The sequence below is a fragment of the Camellia sinensis genome, unplaced genomic scaffold, assembly GCF_055761805.1.
Source record: "Camellia sinensis isolate YWXY unplaced genomic scaffold, ASM5576180v1 Unanchor13, whole genome shotgun sequence".
Taxonomy (NCBI): Eukaryota; Viridiplantae; Streptophyta; class Magnoliopsida; order Ericales; family Theaceae; genus Camellia; species Camellia sinensis.
The window spans coordinates 2,230,001-2,249,623 of NW_028129009.1; the positions used below are offsets into that span (position 1 = coordinate 2,230,001).

Here is a 19,623-nt window from a genome sequence, read left to right on the forward strand (position 1 = left end):
GCAATGGCGCAATAGGGTCACAACTGACCTTCCATGATGACTTGGACGGGCACGAGGTGACGCAACAGTTTGTCAACCACCACTCGTTGCGACATGTCGTCTATCGTGAGGGACTCGTTTTTAGGCCGATCTCGCCCAAGTGCTCACGGGGGGCCAACATCCGCCCGTAACCCTTCCCTTCGAGGGGAGGGGGTACGGGCGACGCAACGTGAGACACCCAGGCAGACGTGCCCTCAACCTAATAGCTTCGGGTGCAACTAGCATTCAAAGACTTGATGGTTTATGGGATTCTGCAATTCACACCAAGTATCACATTTCGCTATGTTTTTCATCGATGCGAGAGCCGAGATATTTGTTATTGAGAGTCGTTTAGTTTTTTTGTGAGATGTAGCACATGAGTGCTCTCTCTTTGTTTAAGTTCCTTGTCGCAATTTGCGCTAGGGTTTATTGTTTTGCAGGGGGAATGGCACCCGCCACCCCCAGAGGGGCCCCAGGTGTACTTCCGGCTAGGGCAATAGGAGGGAGCCGACGGCCCGCCTTCTGCTTTCCCAACGGTAATATGACAAGTTCGCGGGTCGTTCTGCAATGCAGGGGCATCGGCAATGATCCTTCCGCAGGTTCACCTACTGAAACCTTGTTACAACTTCTCCTTCCTCTAAATGATAAGGTTCAGTGGACTTCTTACAACGTCGCCGACAACGAACAACCCACGTCGCCGTGATCTGAACACTTCACCGGACCATTCGATCGGTAGGAGCGACGGGCAGTGTGTACAAAGGGCAGGGACGTAGTCAACGCGAGCTAATGACTCGCGCTTACTAGGAATTCCTCGTTGAAGACCAACAATTGCAATCATCTATCCCCATCACGATGAAATTTCAAAGATTACCCGGGCCTGTCGGCCAAGACTATAGACTCGTTGAATACATCAGTGTACCGCACGTGTGGCCCAAAACATCTAAAGGAATCACAGACCTGTTATTGCCTCAAACTTCCATGGCTTAAAGGGCCATAGTCCCTCTAAGAAGCTAGCTGTGGAGGGTCAACTCCACATAGCTAGTTGGTAGGCTGAGGTCTCGTTTGTTAACGGAATTAACCAGACAACTCGCTCCACCAACTAAGAACGGTCATGCACCACCACCCATAGAATCAAGAAAGAGCTCTCAGTCTGTCAATCCTTACCATGTCTGGACTTGGTAAGTTTTCCCGTGTTGAGTCAAATTAAGCCGCAGGCTCCACTCCTGGTAGTGCCTTTCCATCAATTCCTTTAAGTTTCAGCCTTGCGACCATACTCCACCCAGAACCCAAAAACTTTGATTTCTCATGAGGTGCCAATGGAGTCCTAAAAGTAACATCTACTGATCCCTGGTCGGCATCGTTTATGGTTGAGACTAGGACGGTATCTGATCGTCTTCGAGCCCCTAACTTTCGTTCTTGATTAATGAAAACATCCTTGGCAAATGCTTTCGCAGTTGTTCATCTTTCATAAATCCAAGAATTTCACCTCTGACTATGAAATACGAATGCCCCTAACTATCCCTATTAATCAGTACTCCGATCTCGAAGGCCAACGTAATAGGATCGAAATCCTATGATGTTATCCCATGCTAATGTATCCAGAGCATAGGCTTGTTTTGAGCACTCTAATTTCTTCAAAGTAACAGCGTTGGAGGCATGACCCGGCCAATTAAGACCAGGAGCGCATCACTGGCAGTAGGGACGAGACGACCGGTGCACATTTGAGGCGAACCGGTCGACCCAATCCAAAATCCAACTACGAGCTTTTTAACTGTAACAACTTAAATATATGCTATTGGAGCTGGAATTACCGCGGTTGCTGGTACCAGACTTGCCCTCCAATGGATCCTCGTTAAGGGATTTAGATTGTACTCACTCCAATTACCAGACTCAAAGAGCTCGGTATTGTTATTTATTGTCACTACCTCCCCATGTCAAGATTAGGTAATTTGTGCGCCTGTTGCCTTCATTGGATGTGGTAGCTGTTTCTCAGGCTCCCTCTCCAGAATCGAACCCTAATTCTCCGTCACCCGCTACCACCATAGTAGGCCATTATCCTACTATCGAAAGTTGATAGGGTAGAAATTTGAATGATGCGTCGTCGGCACAAAGGCTGTGCGATCCGTCAAGTTATCATGAATCATTAGAGCAACGGGCATAGCCTGCGTCGACCTTTTATCTAATAAATGCATCCCTTTGGAAGCCAGGGTTTGTTGTACGTATTTGTTCTAGAATTACTACGGTTATCCGAGTAGCAAATACTATAACTAATTTAATGAGCCATTTGTAGTTTCACAGTCCGAATTAGTTCATACTTACATATGCATGGCTTAATCTTTGAGACAAGCATATGACTACTGGCAAGATCAACCAGGTAGCATTTCCTTTTACCATGCCAGCACTGTATAAGCTCGACTGATAGAGTTGGCACGGTTATAGCCCGCAACAAGCAACAAACGCTTGGCAGGGAAATGAAGGTCGAAGACCACGTGTATCCGCACAAGGCTCTGAATTCTAGAGCACGAGTATAACTGCCTGCGAGCCATGCTACCGACACAATAACATAAGGACAGCATGGAACACAAGAGATACTTTGGGGTTCATCCACCGCCACGAGGTGGCGAGACGAATATAGACCCATGATTCAATTGAATTCCTTTTCGATAGGTAGGCAACACAAGAACCCATGAGAGGCAGAAGGCAAAATTTGCCCTTCAAGCATGAATGAAGAGGAATGCACTAGAGGAGTTCGCTGCATAGACAGGGATCCATCCAACTCGCACAAACCAATCACAACTCACGCGCTACAATGTACACTATGCACCAGCCCTCCAAAACGAATCACACCCAGAAGGATTAAGAAGCCCAATGAACGCGCCAAAACATTTAGAGAAGCCGAGCAAGCATCGGTTAGTGCAACTGAAAATAACGAAGGCAACATGCAACTTCTGAAGGACACACTTTTTGCAACAAGCTTCCACTAGGAAAGCATAGACAACTCGTTCATAAGTCAAAGCCAACCAAATGGAAATTACATGAGGGATATGCTTTTCGCAAGGCAGCTTCCACTAGGGAAGCGCAGGAAACTTGTAGGCAAGTCAAAGCCAACCTAATGGCAATTTCCCGAGGACATAACTTTTCGCAAGGAGCTTCCACTAGGAAAATGCAGGCAATTTGTAGGCAAGTCAGAGCCAAACTAATGGCAATTAATAGAGGGACATAACTTTTCGCAAGGAGCTTTTACTAGGAAAATGTAGGTAACTTGTAGGAATCTCACGGATGATAAAGAGGAATGCACCAGTGGAGTTCGCTGCACAAGCAGGGATCCATCCAACTCGCACAAACCAATCACAACTCACGCGCCACGACGTACACTATGCACCAACCCCCCAAAATGAATCACATCATGAAGGACTAAGAAGCCCGATGAATAAGTGAAAACATTTAAAGAAGCTGAGCAAGCAACGGTTAGCTCGGCTGCAAATAACAAAGGCTACAAGCGACTTCTGAGAGATATAATTTTCGTAACAAGCTTCCACTAGGAAATCATAGGCAACTTGTACCTAAGTCAAAGCCAACCTAATGGCAATTCCCCGAGGGACATGCTTTTTGCAAGGCAACTTGTACCTAAGTCAAATCCAACCTAATGGCAATTACCAGAGGGACATGCTTTTTGCAAGGCAACTTCCGCAAGGGAAGGGCAGGCAACTTGTAGGCAAAAGTCAAAGCCTAATGGCAATTACCCGAGGGACATACTTTTCAAAAGGAGTAGGGCAAGCCAGGCTGCTAAGGCTGCCTGCAGGCTGGGCTGGCATGCTGACAAGGCCGCAAGTAGGCCAGGTTGCTAAGGCCGCTTGCGGGCCAGGCTGCTAAGGCCGCGCGCATGCGATATTGCCATGTGTAGCTTACTTTTCGTGCTCCTTTTGGATACGACTAGCTCTACAGTTCGAACTCCCGTGGTTCTAAATCTAATTTCACAAGTGCAATGTGAAATAGTGAAAACACAAAAAGAGTCCAAATCCGGCAATTCTTTTTGAAAAATTGATGTTTGAATCAAATGTTAAAAATGGATTGCTTTACCAGATTTCAGAGTCGCCACCTAAATAGTTTTGGAAAATTTAGGAAACTTGAGACTTGTGCCAAAGGCCACTTTATCCGTCATTACCAAAGTGTCTCGGCTCAAAAACTTAGATACGAGAGGGGAAGGTTATGAATTAAGCACCCCACTCGCCCGATCAAAGATCGGCCTCTACTAATCATGATATGATTTTTATTTACATTATATGCTTCTGTTCCGATTTGTTAGCTAACATTAGTGCGTGATGCATACAAGTATAGACTAATTTGCAAAAGTTGGAACACTTTGATTTCATGTTTGTTTGGAAATTGTTTTTGATACTCGTCACTTGAAAAGGTGAGTTCGTATGCACATTATAAAATTTATCCCAGCCTTCATCCATAGGCCTTCAAAGAGTTATATCAGTTAAGTAATTAGCCTCATGGTATTATGCTTGGCATGGCAACAATCACACTTATGCGAGATGCTAAAACAATAAGTGCTCACCTAGTACTCCAAGGTAAGCCATATAAAGCAAAATGACTTGAAAACATGCATGCTTCTACCTTATGCAAAATGACTAATGTGACACATACAATCATGCAATTTACATAGGCTCGGCTACTAGCATGGTATATGATTCCATTCAAGACATGTGATAAATCACGTATTCAAACAATGGAGTTGAAATTGACATTGGTTAGTATGACGAGCCGAACCCAAATGCATGCGAGACGAGTGTATGCTAAAATGGGAATGCTAAGTAAATGTGATGCTCTATGCTACCATTATAAGCGGGTAAATAAAATGGAGAAAGAAATTGGTGTTAGAAGACATACATGTTATTACATATTTTGCCCTTATGCAGGAGGGTACGAATAAGTGTCCAAATGTCCGAAATAAACTAATTATTGCAAATTAGAATTAATGAATTTAAAACTAGCTATGTTATTACAACAAGGATATTAGAATGGGCAATAAACTAGCAGTCTAAGTTAGCTAGTTTTAAAATTACAAACAAAAAATAATAATAACTACAACAATAATAATTGCCACAAAGCTAATAAGAAATTTAATCTAAGAAACCATGAGACACAATGATCGCATGCATAGTGCCCAGAAGTTGCTCTGTCTGTCCAGATTGCTCTGCCTCACCTTCAACCACTACCTTTGGTTTCTGCCATCAATCTTTGTTTTACCAAACATTGGGAGCTGGCCGGCTCCAAATGAGATCCGGCCGGGCCAAAAAAGTGCCGGCCGGCGCTAAATTTTATTCCAAAAAATGTTTTGTGCTTTGAGGTGAGAATAGTGCAGACAGAGCCTTTCTAGGCCCTGTTTGTCCTTTCTGCCCCTTGCTGTCATTTGAAATCCACGAGAAGAACAAATTCGTATTCGAATCCATTAATTAGCACAAGTTGATGGCTTGATGATCCCGAGCACGTTTTGACAAAATTGATAAATGTGATGAAAACCACCCTTCCCTCTTATCATGAAGACTCAAAGAGGGAAGTAGACACGCACTAAGTCTTATTAACATATCATGTATTGATATATGACAATTTCGGAACGATGGACCCGACATAACGTCTGGCCGAATCCAACCAACTCTAAACATTTTCTTTATGTTGAGTTAATTCATTTTAAGCTAATTTTATTAGTCTTTGCCATTCTTTAATCAATTTGTCCAAAATGATGTTAAGTCCACTAAATGAGAAGAAACATCAAACGATAAGTGATTCTTGGCATAAAAGAGAGCCTATGCCTTGACGATGAACCTCCTTAGAGATTAACCCACTGAGCATAGGTTTCTTTCTGATGCTTTGAATAACCGTCGATCGGTTGAAGTAACTCTCAAAACAAAGCAAAAAAGAAAAAGAAAAGAGGGAGGTGGCCAAAATGACTTATGCAATATTGATTATTTAGAATGAGACTCTTGATATGAAAATGAACCAAAGAAAAATTATCAAAGCATGGGTGACACAATACAACTAGCTAGATATGAAGACTTGCGACACAAAAAGCTAGATGTTCAAAGCATACACTAATTAAATAAACTAGAACAATCCTAAAATAGCCTCTAATATGCTAAAAACAGTGGCTAAAAATCATATAAAGAGCATAAAAAGGTAGGAAAGAACAAGGCAAAGCAAGGCTAGTGAACAAAAGTAAGGAGAGGTGGCTAACCTCTCCATTTTTGAGACCTCAAACCATGTTCTTTTAGCCTTTGTTAAACTCTGAAAATCAGTTTAAAAGGAAAAGAAAATAATGTAAAACAAGGGTGTGAGCTATGAAGTAGAGAGCAAGAAAGGGTGTTAACCCTTTCTACCATTTGGTAGCTATTTAAACCCAAATTCCAATACTTGAAATAGGGTCAAAACAACACAAAAACACAAAAAAAGAGATAGAGAAAAACATAAATGAAAGTAAGGGAAATGTGGTAAGCTTATACCTCTTGAAGAAGGTAAGCTCTTGTTTGTGAACCAAACTTGGTCTAAGCACATTCTCAAGCTTGATTTGTGACTCACAAAGCTTAACCAAGGTTCTAAGTTCTTGCTCTAAGGTTGTCTATGGTGTATAGATATGGTATAAGGATGATCAAATATCTCAAATTTAGTTTGCACAAGAAGAAGGAGCTCTCAAGGGTTGTTTTACTTCTTTGAAAATTTTCCAACCTTTAACACTGAGTTATATGCTCGTATTTATAGAATTTGAGCAAAACAGGTCATAAATATTTTCAAAAATGGATAGTTGGCCCATTCTCACCCAGAACAGTGTTTCTCACTATCGAGAGCCGGCCGACTCCCAATAGCTACGGTCGGCTCCCAATTCTCTTCCATGTTCCACTATTTTACACTTAGTGTAGGGTGGCATAATGGTTAAAAATGAATTTTTGATGTAAGAATAGTATGAATATGAAAGGTTTGGAATTGGTTTTGGAGCGCGAGGTTACGTTCCTTCGTTGAGAATTTGAATCGCAATCAACACAACTTCATCATCGAGTGCCGAGGACAAAGCGTCCAAGTCTTGCGGACGGTCAAAAATGGGGTGTCTACAGTTACCCTTTTTTGACAGAACTCGAAGTCATGGAATGACGTGAGTGAATGTCAAAATCCATAGACGACCCATTTGATGAGGCCATAAGACTTGGGTAAGAAAATAAAGGAAAATACAACTGCCAAAGGTTAAACCCGAAGTTTACCTACGTATCCCTTTGCAAGGAATCAAACCAGTGTAGTTCAAGGACAAGGTATGCAAGAAACATATGATCATGCAATGAAACAAGAAAGTAAATAAAAAACGACGAAACAATGCTATAAACAAAAGCAGGTATGCAACGTCTGAATGAAAGCAAAACAACTCAAGACGTGTCTCACACAGAGAGGAGGTGAGTAAACAAACACGGGGACAAAGAGAGTGTGAACCAAACCATGTCCCATGCAGGAAAGACGCCAGCTTAACTACGTCTCACACAGGGAAGATGGAGGGCGATCCGAACATCGGGTGTGCCCGAGTTTTAACCGAGGGACTCGAGATCCTAACGCGTCTCATGCAAAGGGCGGGAAAGCGGTGAACAAACAGGCGCACCTGCTATTTTTAACTGAGTTAAACAATCCTAACGCGTCTCACGCGAAAGGAGGAGGGGTGGTCTGAACAAACAGGCGCATCTATTGTTTTTAACTAAGGAAAGCAATCCTAATGCGTCTCATGTGAGAGGAGGATAGGTTGGTGTGAACACTAGGCACACCTGATATTGTTATCCAAGGAAAACAATCCTAACACATCGCACGCGAAAGGAGGGGAGGTTGGTGTAAACAACAGTCACACCCGATGTTGTTAATCAAGGAAAACAATCCTAACGCATCGCACACTAAAGGAGGGGAGGTTGGTGTGAACACCGGGCACACTCGATGTTTTTAACCAAGGAAAATAATCTTAATGCATTACATGCGAAAGGAGGAGAGATAGTGTGAACAAATAGGCGCACCTGCTGTTTTTAATCGAGAAAAACAATCCTAACGCGTCTCACGTGAGAGGAGGGGGGTTGTTGTGAACACCGGGCACACCCAATGTTTTTAACCGAGGAAAATAATCTTAACGCGTTGTACGCAAAAGGAGGGGAGATGGTGTGAATAAATAGGCGCACCTGCTGTTTTTAACTGAGGAAAACAATCCTAACACGTTGCACACGAAAGGAGGAGAGGTGGTGTGAACAAACAGGTGCACCTGTTGTTTTTGACCGAGGAAAACAATCCTAACACGTCGCATGCGAAAGGAGGAGAGATGGTGTGAACAAACAGGCGCACTTGTTGTTTTTAACCGAGGAAAATAATCCTAACGCATCGCACGCGAAAGGAGGAGAGATGGTGTGAACAAATAGGCGCACTTGTTGTTTTTAATCAAGAAAAACAATCCTAACGCGTCGCATGTGAAAGGAGAAGAGACTTGGATTAACTAAAGAGCAAACAAAACTTCAACACTCGGTAAAGCGAAATGATCTCTTCTCGGGGAAGGCCTTGGAAAATGAAGCCCACAGAGATAACTCAAATCAAGGTACAAGACGAAAACACAAATTTGACTAAGATTCGACCGTGAATTTGAACAAAACAAACAAAGCTTCATAAAAGCAAGATAATCAAAGCAATCTTCATTTTTTTTTGCTTCGCAAATAGGCCTAATATACAATCCCCAAAAGAAGAACATGTAACGCGGTGTGCAAAATCTAGAAACAGTTATAAAACAAATATACAAAATAGATTATAAATTTGAAACAAATATAAATAACAAAACAACCGAATGAAATAATGAAACAAATTACGAAATAAAGTAACAAAACAAAATCGAAAAAAAATCTCTGTTTTTCTCTTTTGTTTTCCTTTATTTTTTTCCTTTCACTTTCACTTTTTCCTTTTCCTTTTCCTTTTCTTTTTCTTTTCTTGTTCTGTGTTTTTGCGCTCTCTCTCTCTCTTTCTATATATATATATTTTTTACACCTTCTCACAACCAAACCGAGGCCTAACACTGAGATACACTAAAATAAACAAAAAACTAAATTGGTTTGCATTTAGAGCCGGCCGACACCCAACGAAGTACGACTGGGCTCAAATAGTGCTGGTCGGCTTGCGATGGCGGCAGGGACAGAATCAGTAAAACCACGACTGTGGTTGATTTAACCCTCATTCCAACCTTCATTTCTTGTTTGAAAAATCTCTCTCTCTCTAGGATCCTCCTTTCTCTAGATTTCCCCCCCATTCGCGTTACCTAACGGTTCTTGTGAAATTTTCTTTGAAAACCCTCCTAATCCTTTACCTTTTGGATCGATTGAAATTTGATTTGGTTGAGTTTTGGGTTTTTCTTGGTTTTTCGGCTCATTCTCACAATTTTCCTTGTGATTTCCTCTAGCCCCTCTTGATTTTCAACTTTTTCTTCATTTTCTCTCTGCTAGGGCTTGGATTTGGGGTTTTTCACCAAATCTCACTCACCCACACATTTTTCTTCATTTTTCCTTACTTTTCTCACTTTCCCTCCATGGCTAGCGGTGAACTTCCTATCCCCGACCCCGTTATTGATATTGGAGCCGTCCTAGGTGAGGACATAGAGGCCGGGGATGTCCTCCCTCCCATTCTTGAGCCAGAGTTGCCTCCTCTTTGCTGAGAGACCATTTGATGTGGCCACCTACCAGCCATGTACAAACGCTTTGACCCCGAGCAGTATTCTGCTATTTGAGGGCCTTATTCCGGGGATTGACGAGGACATCCTACTTCGGGAGCCCACCGAGCACTTATCCGCTGATGCCTCCATAGTAAGCTCTATTATTTTCTTGTTTGAGCATATTTGAATTCCTTTCAAGGTATGATAGATACTGATAACATTCCCATACTACAGGTGATGGCCAGGAGGATTAGAGGTTACGGGTCTATTTTTGGCACTAGGCACTGGTACGAGAGGCTTCTTGCGGAGGTTCGTGCATTAGTGGACACGGTTGGCTTCAGGCCCTTCTGTTTTAGACTGGTGCAGATGAGGGCTGACCCATTTCTACGTGGAGCCCTAGTGGAGCGATGGTGGCACACCACAGACTCGTTTCACTTTTCATCAATCGGGGAGATGACTCTGACTTCGTATGATTTTGCGATGCTCAGCGGCCTGCAGGTCGGGGTTGGCAGCCTGATCCCCTTTGATCTTGATATGGCACAGTGGAGGGCCGCACAGCTTCACCTCCTTGGAGCGATCTCAGACATTGCCAGTCCTGGAATGGTGAGGTACAGTTGGTTCTTGGAGCACTTTTCTGATCTTTAGCCAACTAGTCCGGAGGAGGTTGCCCAGTATGCTCACGGATTTCTGATATATCTCCTCGGTACTACCCTGTTTGCAAACATGGAAAATATCGTGGGGCTTTATCTCTTGGAAGCACTGGTGCGTCTGCATTGGGTGGGAGAGTACGACTAGGGTGGTGCCGGCCTGGCCACCCTGTACTACTACATGAGCTTCGCCGCTCGCCGAAAGACGGATTTACTCGACAGTTATTGGCGAGTTTGGGAGGTAAACTTATACTTCTTCTTTTTTGCTTTGCTTTACATTTTGTGTTTATATCTGCTTATCTGCTACGTCCATAACTGCTTATCTACTTTCTTGTAGCTATGGGTTTACACATATTTCACCTTCCTTGCTCCGATCCCAGTATGACCACTTGAGTTGTTAGTACCTCATTCTCGGTACTACAACTCTCAGTTTGAGCTTCGTCGGCGCGTAGACTGAGATTTCCCTTATTTCTGCCGCTTCTTCGATACTGTCACCGCAGATTGGGTAACAATACTAGCCATTAACTTTTACATACTGTGTACATACTACACTGTTTCCATACTATTGTCCCATACTGCACTGTTACTCTCATACTGTTGTTTCTATATTGCACTGTTTCCATATTGTTGAGACATACTACACTGTTTCCACAATGTTTAGACTTTTGATATCGGCCACTTGCTTTGCATATTCTATTCACAAGTTGACTAGCACCCTTGGGTGGGCATCCCTCAGGCTTCGAGGGTGATTTATGCTGCTGCATGGGAGACCTCCACCCCGCGGATCCTTTTCGAGGGCCCTTTTAGCAGGGCATACTACTTGGGGGAGCGGTTCCTTCACCAGACTCGAGGCCAGGCTGATCTTGATGTTCTACATCCTCCTCCTCCAGTATGAGGATTGTTGATGATCTTTATGACGGACCTCTACTCAATCACCTGATGTAGGAAGAGGACGGTGACAAATACCACAAGGCCGGCGATTTCGCTACATGCTTACAGACTCGGGTGATGGAGCCTCTTACCAGGGGTGTGGCCCGCGTAGTTCCCGAGGCTGCCGCCACTGTTGCCGCAGCCCGTGTATCTCCTGAGGCTGCCACTCCAATTCCTGGGCTTCCTGTGATTCCTACTGAGGTCATATACATGCGTCCGGATGGAGTGCTCGAGCAGATCTCTCTTGGGCATATTGAGGAGAGAGACCGTAGGTGTAGACGTCCTCGAACGTCCCGAGAGGGAATCCCCCGTTTTGTTCATTTGGGCTCATTACAGTTCAGGACTCAAATTGTCACGGTTCTTAATCTGATCTTGCAAAGTGCAATGCAAGACTGATAAATCACCAAAGAGTCCAAATCCAGCAAATCGTTTTTGGAAAATAGATTTTTTAGAAAGAAGTGCCAAACATGGACTACTTTGCCAGATATAGAGTCGCCACCTAAATATTTTTTAAGGGGGAATTTAGGAAACCCTGACTCGTTTGCCTAAGGCCACGTGTCCGTCATCACCAAAGTTGCCTTGGCTCGGGAACTTGGGTATGATTGGGGAAGGTCAGCTATGAGCACCCCCGTTCGCTCGATCAAAGATCGGCCTCTACTAACCATGATATCAAGCTTTGAAAACGTTACGTGTTCTTAATCCGATTAATTAGCTAATCTTACTATGTGATGCGCACAACACAAAAGTATAGACTAGATCGCCTAATTTGGAACAAAGCATCGCATATCCATTGTTTGGAAATGATTTGAGGTTTGCTACTCGCAAGTAGGCTAAAATATGGATTTTGATGAATTATTCCAATCCAAACAATTCAACCTTCATCCACAGGCATTCAGGTAGTAAATCAACTAAGCAGTTAGCATCATGGCAAGCATGCTTTCATGTTAACATTCACACTCATGCGAGATGCTAAAGCATAAACACTCACTTAGTACTCCAAGCCAAATCAAGGAACATGTTAGTAATCAAATGTATGATCCAAGTCTATGTTAAGATGGCTAATGCATCGCAGGCAAACTGCGGCTAGAATAGGCTCGGCTAATCTATGGATGGCATGTGAAATGCAACAGATAACATGTATTCAAGTTAGATTTGAAACACTATGCAGTTAGTATGATGCGTCGAGCCCGCTGCATGCAATACTGATGAATGAATGCACACATGCATAGCATAAGGATGCTAATTCAAATATGCCCTAATACTAACCATCAAAGCAGGTAAGTAAAAGGGAGAAAGAAGTGGGGGTTGGAAGACATGCATCACACACACGCATGCTTATTACACAATTCGCTCTCTCTCGGAGGGACCAAAAGAATAATACAAATTTAACTAACTAACAAGCTAATTAAATAGTTACAGACCACTTAACTAGTTAAGCAAATTAACTAAGCTAATAAAACGGTAAAACAGCCTCGGGAAGAGGGTCCAATGCATGCGTGCTTGGCTTCGCTTGGAAATCCACCACCATGCACAAGCTGCCTCTGTTTACCCTGCTCTGCTCTTCTGAAAATTGTGCAAGTCTCAATGATGCTCCAGAATCACTTCCTGATCACTGTGGAAGGTCACCGACCAAGAGGAAACACCACCGGCCAGGGGCAACTGGTCATCGACCATTGGTATGGCTTTCGGCCAAATATGTTTAGTCAGCCGGCACTCAATATGGTCGGTCGACCATATCTTCCTGCAGAATCCTGTTTTGACAGCTGCAGAGGGCAAACTAGGCATGGCAATGCATTTTAAAGCAAATGTTTGCACAATCAACATCCCCATCATGCTGTGAACTCAAGGGAGTGTGGCTCTCGATCCTCGGACCACCAATCGCGCATTTCAATTCATGATGGTCTGAGGTGTCAAGTTGTGCATTTTGATGTCAAATGAAATGCACACAAACACCTAAGGGCCCCAACCTCTATCATGGTGATTCAAGAGGCAAGGCATGCATGCCAAATGCAAGCTAAGCATGCAAGCTAAGCATGCAATATGAACATGAGGGCAAACATGCACACATGCAAGCATGTAACAACATATCAATGGAAAAACATGCAACAACATGTTAGGCAACTAAAAGAGAGAATGCATGCCAAATGCATTACAACCTAAGCATGCAACAACATGCCATATAGCTCAAGCAATGCAACAAAATGCAATATAGCTAAGCATGTATCGATAATGCAAGCAATGAGCATGCAAAACACTATGCAATCAAAACATGCAAGCATGAAGCAATGTAACAACATTTGAACAACATGCAAACGGTGGACTTAAACTAATATGGACAAGCCTCAACCATGTCTAAATAAGTAGCCAAAATGCTATGGAAATGAAGGCAAATTTACATACAAACATGCATACGAACATGGTCCAACACTTAAGCACAAAGAGGGGACTTTTAAGCACACTTAAAAGGAGATGATCATGGACCAATGACAAACATGGAAAACTTTGAAAATCATATTAAGGATGGTGCCAAACCAACTAAACAAAGCAATCAAAGCATGCAACCAAGGTCCAAAGCTCAAAGCTATCAAAGGGGGGTTAACCCATGGCCATGCCAACCAAGGCTCAAAGGGCTAAAGGGACTCAAAACAACCCCAAGGCAGACCAAAACAAGGTTAAAGACACACCTAGATGGCATCTAAATGGCCTAAGTCTAAAGGCATGCATAAAGGTCCAAACATGGAGCATAAAACATGAACCTTTTGAAGCATCAAAGGAGCCATAAATGCAAGTATACAAGCATGCTATATGGACTGAAATGACATGATAAGTGGTTCCAAACCACTAAAATAGTGCAAGTAAAGCATGCTAGAGGATCCAATACTCAAAGCCTACAAGCTAGGTTGCATGGTAGCTATACAGAGCAAGTCATGGACGACCCAAATAACCAAAATCAGACCTCAAGCACATCAAAACATGCATAAAAGCTTCACAAAGCTAAGCCAAAATCATGCTAGAAACAAGGCTCAAAGCACAAAGCATGTTAAGGCAATTTCATGGCATTACAAGACAAGTATGCAAAACATGCATGGTGTGTCTAAACCAACTTGAAACAGTGCTATATCATGACAAAATAAGCACAAATACCAACTAAGACATGGCCAACATAAACTTAAGAAAGGTGCTCACACATGAGGCTAAAATGACAAGTTTTGAAGACAACAAGGAGGGGGGGATGGCCCTATCCTTCTTAGGACCTCAAAACACCATCCTTACCACTGAAATCCCTCTAGATTTCAGTGGTGAGGAGGCCAATACAAGGTGGTCCCAGAGCTCACCAAAAATAGCACAAAAAGGAGGCCAAACAAGGCCTAAGGGGGGGTAAACAACCCCAAACACCAAAGCAACCTTAAACAACTATTTTAAGCAAGTAAAATCAGAACTTTTATCAGTTATAAACTAAGCTCAAAAATAGATGCAAGATAGGCAAAAGGCTTATGCAAAAATGGGGAATAAAGAGCAAGAATCTCGCCCTTGTAGACCACCTTCAAGAACAAGGCTCCAGCAGCCTTTCCAAGCTTAAATCCACTCAAAAACTTCAAGAACAACCCTTTGGCACCTCAGCAACCAAGGTAAGGTGTGATACTAGGTGTCCTAGTGCAAAACTAAGAACAAATACACCTTATACACACACAAGAGTGAAATAGAGGGAGATATAGAGATAGAGAGATACAAATCCTAAACCCTAATCTCAGACCCTCCCTGGAACTTTTTGGAACCTTTGAGGAGGGAGGAGAAGCCCTCCCTTTATAGAGATTCACTCTTGCAAAGCTTACAAAACAACCTAAGCAAGAGGGAAATCCCTCCATACACGTGTATGGAGGGGGTTAATTGTGGGTGCCAGCTGTGATAGCTGGCACAAAATATCTACCAAAAGCAGATGAACAGTGGTCGGCCAGTCAAAAATGACAAATTGACCAAAACACTGGTCGACTGACCAGACAGAGTGCCGACCGGCCATAGCCAATCGTCGGTAGCAACAAAACAGGGCCGGTGGCCTTGAGCCATGGCCGGTGAGGTATGGGGATGGCAAACAAGCTATTTCCCACCTTCAGAAGTGAAAATACAAGTGTTTGGTGCAAAACCAAACACAAAATAGGCAAGTCGAGAGGTCTTGAGGCAAGGCGTGTGGCCGAGACCTCTGAGAACTCAGGACGAACACAAACATGGATAATCATCGAGTGTTCAAACGATGACGTCCAAGTCTTGAGGACAGTAAAAAATGGGGTGTCTACAGTAGGCTAATGATCGCTCCTGGCATCAAGTAGGTACACACTTTTTTATACTTCTGCCCACTGCTTTCTCATTTCTTCCCACTGTACTCTGTTATTTTTGTCCATTGTTCTCAAATTCTCTTCTTTTTGTAGGTACCCACGGCTTATGCTGATGACCTCCTCCAGATGATTGACAGACTGCTCCTCATGGTACGGAGGAGACAGACCGCTCTGGCTACTCATGGGATTGAGGTATACTTTGTTCATAGTTCACTTTTGCTACAATCTTGTCTACCCTTTTGTTGAGTCTATACTGATACCCGTACTCTTTTCAGCTAGAGCCGGCTCCAGCAGCATCCGCAGGACCTCCTCTAGCTGGGAAGAGAGGGAGACGGGGCCCAATGAGAGGTTGAGGATGGGCTGATCGGGGGAGAGGTCGAGCGAGGCAGCGCTCGTCTTCTGAGGAGTCTTTTGACGGATCTACGACCCTCGAGGATGAGGGAGAGGAGGTTGACTTACAGTCTAGCAGCCCCAGTGATGATAGTGATGCACCTCCTCCGTAGCCGAGGAGGAAAAGGGCCAGGATGGGTTGATGATTCACTTTTCTTTTCTTTTACTTTGTAGTTAGGAACTATGTAGCTTCAGATAGACCTATGTATTTTATTTTTGAAGACTTTTCTTTTGTTTTTGGTCTTTGTTAAACAATGATTGGAGGTGAACCCTCTAGTTATGAAAAGAATATTTCGCACGAGTCCTCTTGCATGATGTGACATGTGATGAATGAATGGCCCCGGCACGATAATCTTGTACACGACTGTTAACAACTGTGAATGCTTGCTCTTGAATTGATTCTTGAATCAGATAACAACTTACAACTTACAACTTACAACTAGATAGAATACAAAATACAATGCGATGACAAGAAAAAGAACTAGAAACAATCTAAAAACACTAAACAACACTTGATGCAAACAAGACAAAACTCAAAACACAGCTTCAGTATGCCAAGATGAGAACCTGCCCTCACTGCAACTGTTCTGATCTAGGCAGTCATTGAGAGCCGGCCGGCTTCCAATAGGTATGGCTGGCTTCCAATGAAAGCCGGTAGCTTTAAAAGTGATGTCGGTCAGTGCATTGCAGCTATCATACATTGCTCATTCTCAAAGCCTATAAAAAGTGATCCCAAGCTATTTTCTTGGCAGAACAACAAAATATTGATATTTTTCTCTCAAGATGGAGATTCTTCTAAACAATAGGCTCCGAGACTGGATTACCACTTTAGACATCTCAAAAAAGGTGAACTTTCGCGGTTTCGGCCTAAACGCTCTTTTTCCTTTGAGCCGCACCCCGCTTTGCTTCCCGTTCCTCCATGCTGTGGTCCGGTGCTGGAACCTCATTACACATGTGTTTCGCTTTGGATCACAAGAAATGTGTCCAATGCTTGAAGAATTCCAAGCATGGATAGAATTTCGGCGTGACAAAGAAATTATGCCTCATCCCTGTTTTGGCCATGCCCAAGCTTTGGGACGGATGTGTGGGCTTTTATTACACGAGGCTCAGTCCTTGGCCAGCATTCGGTTGATCAAAGTGGCCTAGTGCCTGAAAGATGGCAAAAGCTGCATGGGCTTGGCACTAGCCGAAACCTTGATGGGTCTTGATGTTTTCCGTCGGCAAGAAGCTACTCGGCTTATAGGGAGCCCACTACTTCTCTAGGTATTATTTCCCACCCCTCTTATTTAGGATCCTCACGCCACTCAACACCCATTCTCTATTTTCCTCTCTAGCCCTTTGCCTTACTTTTCTCTCAAAGTTCATCTCTCTATTCTTTAATCTCTCTTTTTCTCTCTTTTTTTTTTTTCTTATTCTTCTTCTTCTTCTTCTTCTTCTCATCCCTTCCCAGGTATGGTTGATGGATAAGTTGAAAGTGGTGGGCGCTTGCCCTGAGTACTCAGCCTGAGCTTACTTTTTTTGTCAACGGCTAGTGGATTTCCCTTCAGAGGGGTTGTGGTGTGACTGGATGTGCAGTAGATCTGCAGCTGACATAACTTGGCGTTGCCCCTAGCTTAATTTGATTGAGATGAGCTACAACATGTCCCGTCAACTGGGTGTTCTATTTCCCTTTCCGGTTCAGACGGTAGTTTGGGCATGATCAGACACGTCCAGATGAGAAGGTGGAATACCCGACTTCATTTCCTATTCGTGGTTCACACTTGCCTCGGTACCTCACTGCTTGGAGGATGAGGGATCTTCTGACCCCTACCCCTAGCTTTAGTTACGCCCTTTCTGGCGAGTGTTTGGCTTGGCTTGAGGACGAAGAACAAGTTGGGCCATCTTTAGTTGCAAAAACTTCCACGAGTGCAAGCAGAAAACATAGAGCTACCTGACTTAGTTGTGCCCCTAGTTTTACTGTTTTGATCTTTCTTTTCAAGTTTTATGATGTAAAAGCAACTTTGATTTAAATTAGAGAGTTGGAGAACGTACTTGTGCTGAAATCAATAAAATTAAAGTTACGGGTACTGAAAAATTTCCTTTTGGTCCCAAAATGGTCCAAGTTGTAAAAAGGTAAAATTTTGAACAAAATCAACTTTTATTAAAACTTTTCAAAACAATTTTCGGAAATGGTCACTACCTAACACACACAAAACCCATCCTCAAGATGTACATCCCCAAATCAATAGATCACGACTGCCCAAAACTGCGTCCATCATACCGGCCCTTCTTCCAATATAAAGATCACACAACCGTGCTAATTGATAATGGAAAAAAATAACCTGATTAAATATGAATGAACAGAACAGTTGAGTTGGAGACCGTTACGGTTGAACTTCAGGGTGAAGTTGCCTATGTATCCCAAAGATGGGAATCAGGCCTTACGTAGTTCGGTTGGGGTTCACTCGAGTATTAACTCTCTCATTTTGTGCTCTAACTTTTGCCAAAGTTGCCCTTTAGGGTTTTCAACTTTGCGAGCTTAGTTTTTCTTTGTTTCTAATTTTTCATGCTCTAACTTTTGCCTAGGCCGTCCTTTCGGGTTTTTGGCCAAGCGAGCCTCTCAGGGGTAATATTTCTTCAACTTGTTCATGTTGATCGGCTGCGAAAACTCCAAGCCATCCAAATCCATGAGAATAATCGCCCCTTCTGACCAAATTGACTTGATAATATAAGGACTAGTCCAATTGGGTTTAAATTTGCCCCTAGGGTCATGGATGGGAGCCCGATTGTCTTTCAGTATCCCATTCCTTGAGATTCCTAGACTTAACTTTTTTGTTAAAAGCCCTAGCAATTCGGCGTTGGTAGCCCTGGACATGATACAATGCCCTTAGTCTTCTTTTGTCAAATAACATCAGTTCCTCAAATCTACTCTGTTGCCAATCTGCCTTCGCTATCTGACACTCGGCCATAACTCTTAACGACGGCACTTCAATTTCAATTGGCAGAACAACCTCCATCCTATAGACGAGAGAATAGGGGGTTGTCCTTGTTAATGTTCGGATTGAGGTTCTGTAGCCCCAGAGTGCAAATGGCAGTTTATCAGGCCAGTCCTTATATGTTTCAACCATCTTCCGCAGGATGTTCTTAATGTTTTTGTTGGCAGCCTCAACTGCTCAATTAGTTTGTGGTCTATACATTGATGACTTATGAAAAGCCATGCATATTTCTCAAGCAGATCCACCACCTCATTCTTGAAGTGCGAGTTGTTATCAGAGATGATTTCGTTCGGCACCCCACACCGGCAGATGATATTGTTCTTGATGAACTTAGCCACATGCGATGCCTTCAACACAGCATAAGACTGGGCCTCTACCCATTTCGTGAAGTAGTCAATCGCCACCAAAATGAACTCGTGCCCATTTGACCCCTTTGGCAAGATGGCACCGATAACGTCAATTCCCCAAACTGAGAAAGGCCATGGTGAAGTCATGTTGTAAAGCTTTGATGGCGATATGTTCATACGATTAGCATGGACTTGACATTTGTGGCTTCGCCGAACAAAACCAATACAATCCTCCTCCATAGTTGACCAGTAGTAACCTTGTCTGAGGATTTTCTGGGC

At 43.2% G+C, this 19,623-nt stretch overlaps 2 non-coding genes across 2 annotated transcripts; both read right to left on the minus strand.

Moving 5' to 3' along the window:
- Window positions 1–211: 211 nt before the first annotated feature.
- LOC145814848 (5.8S ribosomal RNA) lies at window positions 212–367 on the minus strand. Its single transcript, XR_014358115.1, has one exon. It is a non-coding gene; the product is annotated as a 5.8S ribosomal RNA (ribosomal RNA).
- A 233-nt stretch (window positions 368–600) lies between these two features.
- LOC145814849 (18S ribosomal RNA) lies at window positions 601–2,395 on the minus strand. Its single transcript, XR_014358116.1, has one exon. It is a non-coding gene; the product is annotated as an 18S ribosomal RNA (ribosomal RNA).
- Window positions 2,396–19,623: the final 17,228 nt, after the last annotated feature.